The 14,281-nt window shown below is 35.3% G+C and overlaps 1 protein-coding gene and 1 non-coding gene across 3 annotated transcripts in view; one reads left to right on the forward strand and one right to left on the reverse strand.

The window, feature by feature from the left end:
- Window positions 1–14,281, forward strand: part of LOC106673851 (carboxyl-terminal PDZ ligand of neuronal nitric oxide synthase protein) — a 405,816-nt gene that overhangs the window by 178,602 nt on the left and 212,933 nt on the right. The window lies entirely within an intron of this gene.
- On the reverse strand, window positions 6,098–6,171 carry Trnas-acu. Its single transcript has one exon. It is a non-coding gene; the product is annotated as a tRNA-Ser (tRNA).

Genomic DNA, 14,281 nt, shown 5'->3' on the forward strand with positions numbered 1-14,281 from the left:
ATTCAATTTATTATATTAAATGAGAAACCCATATTTTAATTATACAATTCGATTCTAGACCTTATTTTATTGCCACTTGTACTGAAAGGAAAATTTTGATAGGATCGACCATTTCTGAGTTATGTCCAACGAAGAAGCATGTGGAGGTATGCTTTTATGTATCAAGATGGCTGTGCTCGTTTATTTCGAAAACGATTAACTTTAACAAAAAATGGTCTTATACAAACTCTAAGATCATTTTTTGTTAATTTTTCTTACAAAAAGCAGGAAGAACTATAGAAGTTGATACACCATGTATTCTGCTACAATTTCACGGGCTAGAATCTTAGTTTGTATGATTTTTTTCGTTTAAAATTACCATTGATTGATACGTGAAATGAAATTTGTTTTTCGAATTACTCGTTACTTTCCTTTAGGGATGAGGGAGAGTAAGGTATTACTTTAATACGTGTACTCAATGTACTGTAATTTATAAACGATCTCCAAAAACAACAAATAAAAATACGGGAAAGAAAACAAAAGCAGGATAAATAAATAGGTATAGAAAGAAGGGCGTAGGGCGATGGGACGAGATAGATAGATAGATAGATAGATAGATAGATAGAGAGAGAGAGAGAGGGAGAGAGAGAGAGTGAGAGAGAGAGAAAGTGAGAGAAAGAGAGAGATAGACAGATAAATAGATAGAGAGAGAGAGGAGAGAGAGAGAGAGAGAGAGTGAGAGAAATATTAAGAAACATGGACAAACAGATGAAAATAAATGTGGAGGGAAATAGATAAACCAACAAGACAAGAGAAAGAGAGTGAGAGTGATAGAGAGAAAGAGAGAGAGAGAGAGAATGAGAGAGTGAGAGAAACAGGCAGAGTAGAGAGAGAGATAATGGAGAGGTGAATCCAAACGTTACTTAATTTATAAATAAATATTTTTTTATATTAATATCTGGATGGTTTTTTTTCTCCTTAATAACAGTTTATTTTATTAGTTTCAGCTTGTGTTTTTTGTGGTGATTGATTATTTAAGTTTTTTTTCAAATATCAAAATAATATTACAAGAATACTTTAGATATGTTTTTTTAAATATGTGGGTATGATAGTTCTACAACCCTTGGAAGAGGGTAAAATAAAGCGTAAAAAAATATTTGTTAAAAACCAATAGATACAAAGAAAGGACCATATAACTACAGAGAGGAAGGGAAAAATAGAAAAAACAATAAAAATTATTTAAGTAATAATGTTACAAGAAAATTCGAAATATTTTTTTTAAATATGTAGGTATGATAGTTGTACAACACTTGGACGATGGGAACACAAAGTATTAAAAAATATAAACTAAAAACCAGTAGAGACAAAAAGAAGACCTATAACAACTGAGAGGAAGGGAAAAATAGAAAAAACAATAAAATGATTCAACTAATATTAATATTATATAATAGATCTCGTTAGCTTGTTTTTAAATAAATATGTACGGCATTACTAATTTTAACAATTACTTTATTCTAATTATTATTATATTTAATAATGTATAATTACTCCCGTAGATTTGTAATCAAGTATATTTTATGGGGGGCTACGGTGGTCGCAACGGTTTAGCGCTCATCACTACAAGGTGAAGGTCCCGGGTTCGAATCCAGCGGCCCTGCATTCGAACCCGACAGGGGATTTTTTATCAAAAACAACTGCACCCTGACGGTTTATATGACCTCTGATGTTGCGAACCATCGTAAAAAAAAGTACATTTTATGTAGTATATTATGTAATACATTCTCTTACAAGAATTTAAGTTTATTTAGATATTTAAATATTTTGAAAAGGTTGAATAGAAGAAATAACTGAAAAATCTGCATTACTACTACTATAAGCCTTTATTGTTTAATAAAGATACAAAGTTTACGGATCGGCATTATATATTACAAAGCAAAAAAGACATTCCTCATGGTTTAAAACCGTCTGAGGGGAAAAATCTGCATTAAATTCAATTCAATTCGAACGGAGTTAGGTTATTTTCCTAATTTAATTGAAATTCATCTGACCAGGAGAATCGCTTTACCCTCTATCTCTATGATATTAGATTTGTCACATTGAACTAGAGTCTATAGAGATCTTTTATCGCATACTATGACCTATTTTATATTTTCACTCATCCTGAAAGAAAACATTGGATTTAGAAATCTTTATTTTTTGCAACCGTCGACCCATCCTGGGGTTCAACTGCTCTACAAACCAGCGATATTCGCCCTCATCCTCGTTTTGTTTACAAAAAGTGTAGTGACCTAGATGTCTTTTTATATAGTAGTGATGTCATGTCTCAGAGCGGTTCCTCCGTCTAATCGGGGCTGTTGTTTATTTTGTTATATGATTATTTTTAGTCTATCCACCTGACCGCCAAGTCGCCGAGGGCGAATACAAAGTTAACCGGTGCGATAAATGGAATAACAGTGTCAATATTGATTCGTTTGGTGTTTGTCTTAATGTTAAGTAAAACCTAATATGTTTATTATGGTAATAACAAACACCCTCATTTACTTATAAATTAGGAGTTTCACGTTTTAAAACGAATCCCAGTGGGCTAGATAAGAGAGAGGTTTTTCTCTCTGAGGGACTTTTGTTCTATTTTTCTTTTGATTCATGTCGTCAAAGTACTTTCTTTATCTTTCTCGGCTAACAGGAAAGACCTATTACGATAAGGTACGGAATTATTGTGAGAGGGAGGAATTTTAGTCGTCATTATAAGGTAGTCGCTTGCAGGAAACATCACAAATGAGATGCTTTGTTACGGAAGATTAATAAGACGGCGGGTTGGAACGATCATGTACAAGCATAGTTTACCCAAGAGCTACTAAGAGTACCAATTTCAATCGAAAACAATCATAATTTGAAGATTATAAAAATTCACAGTAGGAACACTTTGATTAGGAATAAAAATTGTAATGAAAACTATTAAAAGGAATATTTTTAAATGTCACAAGTCTTAATTTAGGCCCCCAAGGGTCATAAAATAACAAATCACTTAATGGTACATATTGCTCTTTGCTCGAAGTTTTACGTTTAGAAATTTTTTGTTCAAATATTTTAACTGTTTGTAACTGTCTGTTTATCTGTCTCAGTGCCTCTCTCTTTCCCCTCTCTCATTCGCCGACCTCTCTCTTTCTCTCCCTCTTTCTTCTACCTCCTTTCTCTATCTCTCTATTTTTCTTTTCTCTCTCCCTCCTCCTTTCTCTCTCTCTCTCTATCTCTTTTCTCTCCTTTCCACGCTCTCTCTTTCTTCTACTTCCTTTCTCTATCTCTTCCGCTTTCATCCTTCCTCTCTCTTTTTCTCCATTCTCTCTTTATTTCATTCTCCTTTCTTTTTCTTTCTCTCTCTTTTCCGCTTTCCTTCTTCTACCCTTNCTCTCTCTCTCTCTCTCTCTCTCTCTCTCTCTCTCTCTCTCTCTCCCTCCCTCCCTCCCTCTCCCGCTTTCCTTCTTCCTCTCGTTCTCCTTCCTCTCGTTCTCCTTCCTCTCTCTCACTCTCTCTCTCTTTCTTCTACTTCCTTTCTCTATCTCTACCGCTTTCCTCCTTCCTCTCTCTTTTTCTCCTTTCTCTATATATTTCTTTATCCTTTCTTTTTCTTTTTCTCTTTCTTTCCCCCTCTGTCTTTCTCCTTGCTCTCTCTCTGTCTCTCCCTCTCTCTCTCTCTCTCTCTCTCTCCTTTGTCTGTGTATCTCTTTCTCCATCCGCTCTCTCCCTCTCTCTCTTTTCCGCTTTCCTCCTTCTTCTTTTTCTCTTTCCTCTCTCTCTCTCTCTCTTTGTCCTTTCTCTTTGTATGTCTTCCTCCTTCCGCTCTCTCTTTCTTCTTTCTCTGTGTATCTCTTTATCCTTTCTTTTTCACACTCTCTCTTTTTCTCTCGTCTCTCTCTCTCTCTCTCTCTCTCTCTTTTTCGGTCAAACACTTTCCAAACAAACACTTTTCAAACACCTTCCCTTGTTTATCCTCGTCGGAATGTCTATTTTGATCTGTTTGTTCACATTTCTGGCTCTCGCTCTCTCTTTCTTTCTCCCTCTCCCACTCTTCCCCTCACTCTTTGTCTTTCTTTTTCACTCTCTCTTTCTTTATCCTTTCTCTCTCTCTTTCTCTTTGCTCTCTCTATCTCTTTTTTTTATCAAACTATAACATCTTCCCCCTGTTTATCCTTTTCGGAATGTTATTTTGATCTGTGTTCACATTTCCGACTCTCTCTCTCTCTCTCTCTCGCTCTCCTTCTCCTTCTCCTTCTCCCTCTCCCACTCTTCCCCTCACTCTTTGTCTTTCTTTTTCACTCTCTCTTTCTTTATCCTCTCTCTCTCTTTCTCTTTGCTCTCTCTATCTCTTTTTCTTGATCAAACTATAACATCTTCCCCCTGTTTATCCTTTTCGGAATGTTATTTTGATCTGTGTTCACATTTCTGACTCTCTCTCTCTCTCTCTCTCTCTCTCTCTCTCTCTCTCTCTCTCTCGCTCTCCATCTCCTTCTCCTTCTCCTTCTCCCTCTCCCTCTCCCACTCTCTATCTTTCACCCTTAATTCTTTCTATCTTTCTCCTTCCTCCTTTTTCTATCTCTCGCTGTCACTTTTCACTCTTTCTTTTTTCGGTCAAACAATAACACCTTCGCTCTGTTTATCCTTGTCGGAATTTTGATGTCGATTGATTGTGATGATTGTTCATATTTCCTTCTCTCTCTCCATCTCTCTCTTTCTCCCCTTCTTCCTTCTTCTCACTCACTCATTTATCCATTAGCCAGTCTCCATGGAACTGTAGAAAAATAGTAATTGACGTAACTAAAGATGTGGATTTTATTGTCCGCAAAACGAACGGCAGGAGCGGAACTGTTTAATCAACCGTTCTTTTCTTTTCATTGAGATGGGTAGAAAAGAAAAACAGAATCAATTGTCTAGAATCCAAAACTAACGGTGTAAAACACGAGGTTAACCGTCGTAGTAAGCATAGTACAATAGAATGGTAACTGGAACGGTGAAACAAAATAATAAAAAGCTTGGATCGTTAAGGTAAATTCTAGTTTCGTGGTAATTTCATTGATCAGCCGTGCAGCTAAAAACTTTTATTTTTTATTTTGTCAATAATTTAAATTTAACTTTGACCTAACAATGCTGTTTGTTTTCTCGCCATAATTATTGTATTTTTGTAAGGTAAATTTTATGTCAACTTGGTGAAATTTAATATGGCCACTTTCACTTGGCTTCAATAAGTCATTAATACTTGCTGTTTCCAATTTAGGCTCGTTAAGCTGTTAAAAGTTGAAAACATAAAGACGATTTATCCCAACCAATCATCCTATGAATACAATGTCTCGCGAAGTTGTCAACGCTATCTTTAAGTCCCTCCCCCCTTTGTAAAGTTGGTAAGTTGGGAGGCGTTAATGGTGCGAAAAACTCGAGTGAGGGCGGTCCCAGAGTCCGTAATAGATCTTCTTAAGGGGCGGCGACGGAGAACTTACACGTTGCTATCTGCATTCTTGGGCACTTCCACTCCATTAGTCACCCTACCATCCGTCTACTTCTCCATTGTACTAAGCCCTGTTCGCAAAACAAAATTGGCATCCATCATCCAACACGGCAAGGTGATTTGCGAGGCGAAGAGCGGCCAACCGGGAAATTCATTCACTACCAGTCGAATAAAGTTGCCCTAATTTTCTTCCTCAGTTCTTCGTATGAATGCACGATTGTCGCCTTCGACAAATATACAATCTTTTTCATGGCAGGGGAGGATTTAATTTGTCACCTTTTTTGCCCGTCTTGCTGGAATTCAATATATTATTGCTACTATAGCTGCTAATAAACTTTTTCATTTGCCACTGTCTCTACTGCTACCACTTTTCTATACCTAATTTTTTCTAAGACCGGAGTTCTGACACTTCTCCTGTTCGTTAAATTTGTATTAAAACCTAAACAACTAAAAAGCATTATTTTAACAATTCATTATACTATGACTAAATAGTAATATGACATTAATATTATTTCACAAATATTAGCACGATACTAATACGTATTTAATTTATAACCGCAAAGATTGAACAACATAAGTAATTAATCTTTATGCAGGCATTGGTTGAAATGAAAAATTTAGTGTCACGAGCGGGATTCGAACCCACGACCTACGGCTCAGTACGCCGCTGCTCAAGCCACTTAAGCTATCTTGACTTCACACGATATCTCAAGTGGTTAGAGCAGTGGCGTATTGAGTGGAAGGTCGTGGGTTCGAATCCCGCTCGTGACACCAACTTTTTCATCTCAACCAAGACTTTACATAAAAAGAATAATTAATTGAAATAAGTAATTTGGTCAATCGACCACGAAATATAATGAACATAAGTAATGTTCAAGGTTCTCCAGATCATGGAGATGTGCAACTCCTTTCATTTTTATAGTAAAAAGTCTTTTAAAAAATAAAAGAATTTCGTTTTACGCTTTTATTTTATGTAAACGAACATTTAAAATGTTACCGAAACGCATGGGATCATTAGGTGTTAAACATTTTTGATATTTTTTAATATTTATTTGTGAAGAAAAATTTGTGTGAAAAATCTATTGTATGTAGAATTAGTTTTGGAATTTATATTAAGTTCCTTCTTCGCCTTCGCGAGAGCTGGGAATCCTTCATCAGTCCTTTACATTAATTATTTCTTGTCAAAAAATCGAATGTATTCTGTTTAAGGAATATTAACCAAATTATTGGAAGGTCGATCAGAAAGAAAACATCCAACCCTTCGTCAGGATTTTCAAAGAAACCGTCATCAAGACTTGGATTTCGTCCAGTCCAATCTATCGTGTTCCATCCATCCATTTTGGACAATTTTTGCCTAATTTGACCCACATAATGCGTGTCCCAATTTGCACAAGATACTAAATAAACAATATTCGAACTGGACAAAGGAAAAACTTTTGCCTTCAGCCTGCAATATATTTTCCTTATTTTATTTTCATAAATCAAATTAAATTTCATAGAAACGTCATACGATTTAAATAGTGATTTCGGTTTTTGAGAAATGTCTGGAACATGTGTGTGAGAAAAGATATTAAGAGAAATTTCAACGTATTCGTTTTTTTATTTTAGTAAGCAATTTTGAATTGATGAAACAATTTCCTTTTGAGGATTGTGTGCAAAGAATTTTTTCAAAAAATGATTACGCAGAGGTTGGGGAAAACATTAACTTCTTTCGTCCAGCTTTCCGGGAAGATTTTGAGGAATCCTTCCTCACTCCTCTACTAAATTAGTATTGTCAAAAAATCGATTGTATTCCGGTAAAAGGAATATGAAACTAATAATTAGGAGGTCGATTAGAAAGAAAACTCTGAACTTCTTCGTCTAGGTTTCGAAGAAACCTTCTTCAGGACGATGACTTAAATATGTGATGCCAACAGATCACCGATTTGGATTATGTGCGAGGAATAAACTTAAAAAATGATTATTCAGAAATCGTGAGATGCGGTCTGGTGTGATGTAGGTTTCAGAAAAACATTTTCTTTATCGTGCCAACGTTTCGATCTTTATTGAAATCATCTTCAGGGCCTAGGATTTACAAACATTGTTTAAATTTTATGTTTGTAAATCCCAGGCTCTGAAGATGATCTCAATAAAGATCGAAACGTTGGCACGATAAAGAAAATGTTTTTCTGAAACCTACATCACACCAGATCGCATCTCACGATTTCTGAATAATTATCTACTAACGGTCACTAATCACCATACATTTCTACACTGAAAATGATGTTATATATGAAGAAGGGGATCAANAAGATGATCTCAATAAAGATCGAAACGTTGGCACGATAAAGAAAATGTTTTTCTGAAACCTACATCACACCAGACCGCATCTCACGATTTCTGAATAATCAGCTACTAACGGTCACTAATCACCACGCACAAACTTAAAAAAGATTAAGCATGAGATAAATTAGAGTCAAAACTAAGTCCCATCCTCGAAGTTTCGAGGAAACCTTCGTCAGGACTTGGCCTTAAATATTTATTAACAAAACATCTATTTCTATTCTGTTGAAGGAGTATTACCAAATGATTAGGGAAATTAATAGAAATTATTTAACATTATAATTTTATTAATAGAAAAAAAGTATCATTTCCACCAATTGAATGATCATAAATGAGGTCGATTGGAAAGAAAACACTCAGTCCCTTCGTCGAGGTTTGGAACAATCTTTTATCAGGACTTTGAATTGCCTATTTTATGTCAATGATGTATAATGAGCTGGGAATACAATAAAGTAAAAACAAACAATGAAAAAACAATACAATAAACATGATTAGTCATTAGAATAATTAAGGTTTTTAGTTGAGATAAAAGTCAGTGTCACGAGCGGGATTCGAACCCACTACCTTCGGCTTGATAGGGCCGCTAGTTCTACCACTTGAGCTATCGTGACCTCGATCCCCTCTGGCACTAACTTCCCATCTCAACCCCACCTTTTGAATTTTCCCTCCTTTTTGCCATTTTTCAAATGCCATGATAGCTCAAGTGGTAGAGTAGTGGCGTATCAAGCCGAAGGTCGTGGGTTCGAATCCCGATCGTGACACTGACTTTTTTTATCTCAACGAAAAACCTTGATTAATACAAATATATTAATCGGTCAAGCGGACCACGAAAAATAGTGGAATTAGTCGTTAGGTCAAGTAAAAAGAAAAGCCTCAGATATTTCGTTGAGCCTTCGAAGAATGTATATACTCCCTTCATCAGGACTATAGAAGTATAATTACCAATTTAAATATTAAATAATAAGAACATCTATAAAAAATTTGCAGGCATAATGAAAATCAAAAATTCTTTTTATCTAAGGTTTTGGTTGAGATGGAAAAGTCTGTGTCACTAGTGGGATTCGAACCCACGACCTTCGGCGGGATTCGAATCCGTTTTCACCTCAACAAATACCTTGGAAAAAAAGAATAATTAATTGAAATAATTATGACCGCTAAACATAACATGGATTAATATATAATATGATGTGGAAGGCTGATCAGTAAAGTATATCCGATATCATTACTAAGTTATGTTTTTATTGCTGGTAATTTTATGACATACTGTGGATATGCTATAGTGTTTATTTAGTTTTATATTTAATTCTTGTACATGAAAGTTTTGTATATTTACATATAATAAGTATGCTTTTATTATTATTATCGTTTGTATTAGATAAGTCGAGTTCTACGACCATAGGAATTTCTTTGTGTACTTTTGCTATTTGCCTAATTTATAATACGTACAAAATTAAATATAAAATCAAATGTTTTAAAGATTGGGTGAATGGGCTTTGTGTCGACATTGTTTAAAAATGTTTTGGGTCTCGGTAAGGCAGGTAATTAATGCGACCAGTGTACCGGCCAAATTGAAAATATTTGTAAAGTGTGTTGGTTCTGTCAGTTTCAATATGGACTTTATTCCTTCTTTAGGCTGCTAAAAGAATCGACAAACAGTACGCTTGTTGTTCTTCTAGGTCGGATACGTCGCAAATTTTAGATTGGTTGTATTCCGAGGGATCGTGGTGGACAAAGACCACAGTTCGGGCAATATGCAAATATTTGCCTTCACACAAGGACGCAAACAAGCGACCGCTAATCTCCCATCTCTTTTTTTTTCATCTGAAATTAGAGAATCGCGTAGGGAGAAATGTCCAGCGCTAATTTGATCCAATTGATCTTTCATCCAACCGTACTGGGTCAAAATGATTTTTTTTTTTTTTTTAATTACCATCCCTTTTGCAACGTTTGGCCGTCTCCTATCCAATCCAAATCCCTTTGAACATGAACAGATTCGCATCAGCTAGAAATCAGACACATTGTATTGATGTTATTGGGGGCAAAACTGGAGAAAAGTCCGACAAACTGATACGATGTCCTGTGAAGTGTGGAAGCCTTCATTTTTAATCAAATTGGACTCGTTAATTTGGCCTAGTTCCTGAATTAATCAATTACCCAAAAGACGCCGCACTGTAAGAGAAATTGACAAAAGGAAGAGATGACGCTTAGCGATTCCGCTTTTTAATAAACGGCCTGAAAACTCTCATTTACATTAATTTAAAAAAAAAAATCTTGACAGATTTGGTCTTAAGGAGTAGAAGTTTGATTATTGAGAAAGGGGGAGGCAATATCGGCGGTCTACTAATTGCTTTCCTGAAATTGAAAGACCATAGAAAATCGGTACTGGATGTAATTTAAGATCGTCCTGGTGCCCTCTACTACGGACATTTTTCTTTGAACATGTATCCGATGTCACGTATTTGTACGACAAAAACACCATTTCCTTGTGTGAAATAGGAATCATTGTTATATAATACTATCTATTTATTATTGGTCATTTTGGCTATAAATAAACGATAAAAAAAAGAATGCAATTTATTAACAATGATAATATAAAAGTTCGACTCTGGTGATATAGTACAGCTTCATTGATTCTATGTTGACTGGACTTACAATGATCTATCATGATCTGATGAACGAAAGTGAACGGCTACTTCATTTATGCACTGACAGGCAAAAAAACGGGTAAATTGCAAAGGAAAATGAAAAATAAAAAAAGACGAAGAAAGAAAATTAGTCGTAATTTTGTTTTAGATTTTTAATTACCATTCCAATATAGCTACTCCTCTTCCGTTAATTACATCTCCAAGACACGTCGGCTGACTTTCTACCACCCTGGAAATGCCTATTTGCAGGAGGTTAGTTCAATCTTCAAGAAGAGTTTTTTCAAGATCGTGGAGTGTATCAGGATGGACGTGCTCTTATTCGTGTTTTGAGGTTATCCCATAAATGTTCGATGGGGTTGAAGTCTGGAGAACGACTGGCGAGGCTAAGACCCGATGTTATGCTGTTGAATGTACGTTGGTACTATGCGAACGACATGTGGACGGGCATTATCTTGAATTAGAATAAAATAGTCACTGATTTCATCGAGGATAGGCAACTCATGATGTTCAAAATTTCATCCACATAGCCGTCAAAGACCCTCACGAACGACAACCAACTTTGTGCGACTCCAAATTCCCGTCCACACCATCACTGAGCTAGGTTGAAAAGATTGGCTCTGGGAAAAATTACAAGCTTTGAACCTTTCATTTCGCCTTCTCCACACTCTTTCACGCCCATTTGGAGATCGTAGAGCAAATCGACACTCATCTGTAAAAAGTACCAAAGACCAATGATTGTGTTCTCGAGCAAATGCGAGCCGTGCAACTCTGAGTGTTCTGGTCAATTCTGCTCTTCTTACCGGGCGAAAAGCCATCAGTCCATACTGACGGAATCTTCTTCGAGCAGTGCGTTTAGAAATTTGGACACCTTGAACTTCCAAGAGTTCACCAGCTTGAACAGTAAAGTGCCTGTTTTGCAAAATTCTCAAAATCACAAAACGGACATCCTATGCTTATGTTACCCTAGGGCGTCCATAACCGGCCTTTTGTGGTAGGACCGAGTTTCTGGAAAAGTCTAACGGCGTCTCGCGGAGTTTCGTATGGAACTCCGATGACAATAGCCGCATACCTGATGGAACGTCCGTCATCAATAAGTTGGTTACACCGCGCGCATCATCCTCATCCCTAAGTGTTAAGTTTAAAAATTGAAATTAAGAAAACAAAGATGACAACTAAACAATTTATGGCTTCAGAATTCAAATGAGACCGAATAAACATTTTCAATTCCGTAAAAAGTAAACATTAAAAAACCTTTTATCATTGTTTTGGATTAAGGATTAAGTGTATTCACTTCTAATGGATATTCGCAGTTAAAACATATCATAAACAAATTGATAAAACAACGAGACAAAGGCAGAATTTTCTTTTGGAATTTTTTCCCTGTCAGTGTATTTTCTACATAAGATTGGATCTCTAGATTAAAGTTTATATATATNTATATATTTAAATTAACTCTAAATTACACAAAAATCTAATGAGAGGATAGTTCGCTTGCAACTTAGCTGAATAAGTCAGGGGTGCCCAAAGCTCAAAATAATCTGTAAAAGAATTAAATAATCAGGATATGGATAACTGACTCGTAATTCTTCAGAACGAGACGATTAACAATTTTTCTGTAAGGCATTTAAAAAAAAAATATTGTTAAGTTTTCTCATATCTCCCCCTAAGGGAGACGCCATACAGAGTAAGAAACGGCTGTTGGCATGTTAAATTTACAATTTTGGAGAGGGTTCAATTTTTTATGGAGTTCATTTGTTCTCAACTAAAGAGAGGATGGGAGATTATCCATCTTTAAACTTATTTATTCTAATTCATAGCATCTCCTTTTGCTGGCTTCTCCTTTTACAGTAGTATCTGGAAGAGTTTTTAAAAATATTTATGTATACATTAAAATTTTACATCGTCTAATTAAGTCAAGATGAAATGTACCCGAGATAAATTTTTAACATATTTTCTCCCTCAAATATCTCGGTTTGATTAATTTCTAACCTGCTGTTTCGATGTTTGTTTAACAAGGCAAAATTATTTTTGAGACATGCATGGTGATGAAGTCCTCCTCGCTGCATCGGTCGATAATGCCGGGTTCTTGTGTCATTCGTTATAAAATCGACAATGGCAAACTATTCACAATATATGCTCATACCTGGTCGAGTTTGAAAAGAATATAGGTGGTAATTCTATTTTCTAAAAAATATAAAAAAGTAAGCAGAAAATAGAAAAAAATTTTCTCTATGTTCTCCATAGCACCTCGAACTTGCTTCTTAGGAAGTAGTTTGAACTAAAACGATTAATTTAAAAAAATCATCCTGGTTCTCGAGAAGCTCAACATCCTCACAATAAAAATATACTCAAATATTTTCATCACAGACTGAACACTTAAACATTTTTGAAACAAATGTGTGGTGATTAGTGACAGTTAGTCGATGATTATTCGGAAATCATGAGATGCGGTCTGGTGTGAAGTAGGCTTTAGAAAAACATTCTCTTTATCGTGCGAACGTTTCGATCTTTATTGAGAACATCTTCAGGGCCTGGGGATTTAAAACATTTTTAAGTTTAACAAATACATGTAGGATGTGGAAAACTGTGAATTTATACAATGCAAAAAAAAAATTATATTCATTCAAAGTATTTCTACTTTGCTACTTTCTACTTCTTATGTTTGTAAATCCCAGGACCTGAAGATGATCTCAATAAAGATCGAAACGTTGGCACGATAAAAAAATTCTGAAACCTACGTCACACACCAGACCGCATCTCACGATTTCCGAATAATTTTCAAACAAATGTTTTCGACGTTAACCAAATAAGTATAAAAAAAATCATTTTTCACTATTTTAAAAAAAATATTGTCTGATTTAATGTATATCTTTTGCAATTGTCAACTTGTCGCCATTTTTCATAAATTCACTAATTTCATGGTCCGCTTGACCAATTAATATATTACAATTAATTAAGGTTTTTAGTTGAGATAAAAAAGTCAATGGCACGAGCGGGATTCGAACCCAGGATCTTCGGCTAGATACGCCGCTGCTCTACCACTTGAGATATCGTGACCTCGAACCACTCGGACACTAACTTCCCATCTCAAAATTCAAAAGTTAAGGTTGAGATGAGAAGTTAGTGTCCGAGTGGATCGAGGTAACGATAGCTCAAGTGGTAGAGCAGCGGCGTATCAAGCCGAAGATCCTGGGTTCGAATCCCGCTCGTGCCATTGACTTTTTTATCTCAACTAAAAACCTTAATTAATTGTAAGTTTTTATAAAATCCAACTTCTGATTTCATACAGAACGAAGAAATAATTAATTAAAAAATGTGACTAAAACCATCGTAATTTCTTTCGTTGGATAAAATTAATGCGCGTGTATACTTGTTTATTTCTTTAGGACTGAATATAAATGAATAAACAGAAGTATGTGAAGTAATATGGTATCAATGATATTCTTATTTTATTCATGGATACATATTACTTACACATTAGTATACATACATATGCACATAAATATATACATAAATAAAATGTACTGTCGAACATTGACAATTGCCTACTTCGGTATGAAGTTTGGTTTCAGGGGCTGTTAATCGTAGGTCGTTTAAGCCGGGAACACAAAGAGATTTTAAATCTATGCAACTTTCTTTCCTTATCACAATATTTGCTATTTACATCCCCTTCACTCTTTACACGTACAGATTAGATAATTTAATTAATGATCAATGGTATCATTAATATTCCTCCACCCCCATCGCCTCTCTTAAGCTATACAATCCGATAAATACATTCACTTTCAATGTACACAAAAGGAAACAACAGATTATATATCTAATATAAACTATACAA

Source organism: Cimex lectularius, unplaced genomic scaffold (genome assembly GCF_000648675.2).
Source record: "Cimex lectularius strain Harlan isolate CLEC.00 unplaced genomic scaffold, Clec_2.1 scaffold12, whole genome shotgun sequence".
Lineage (NCBI taxonomy): Eukaryota > Metazoa > Arthropoda > Insecta > Hemiptera > Cimicidae > Cimex > Cimex lectularius.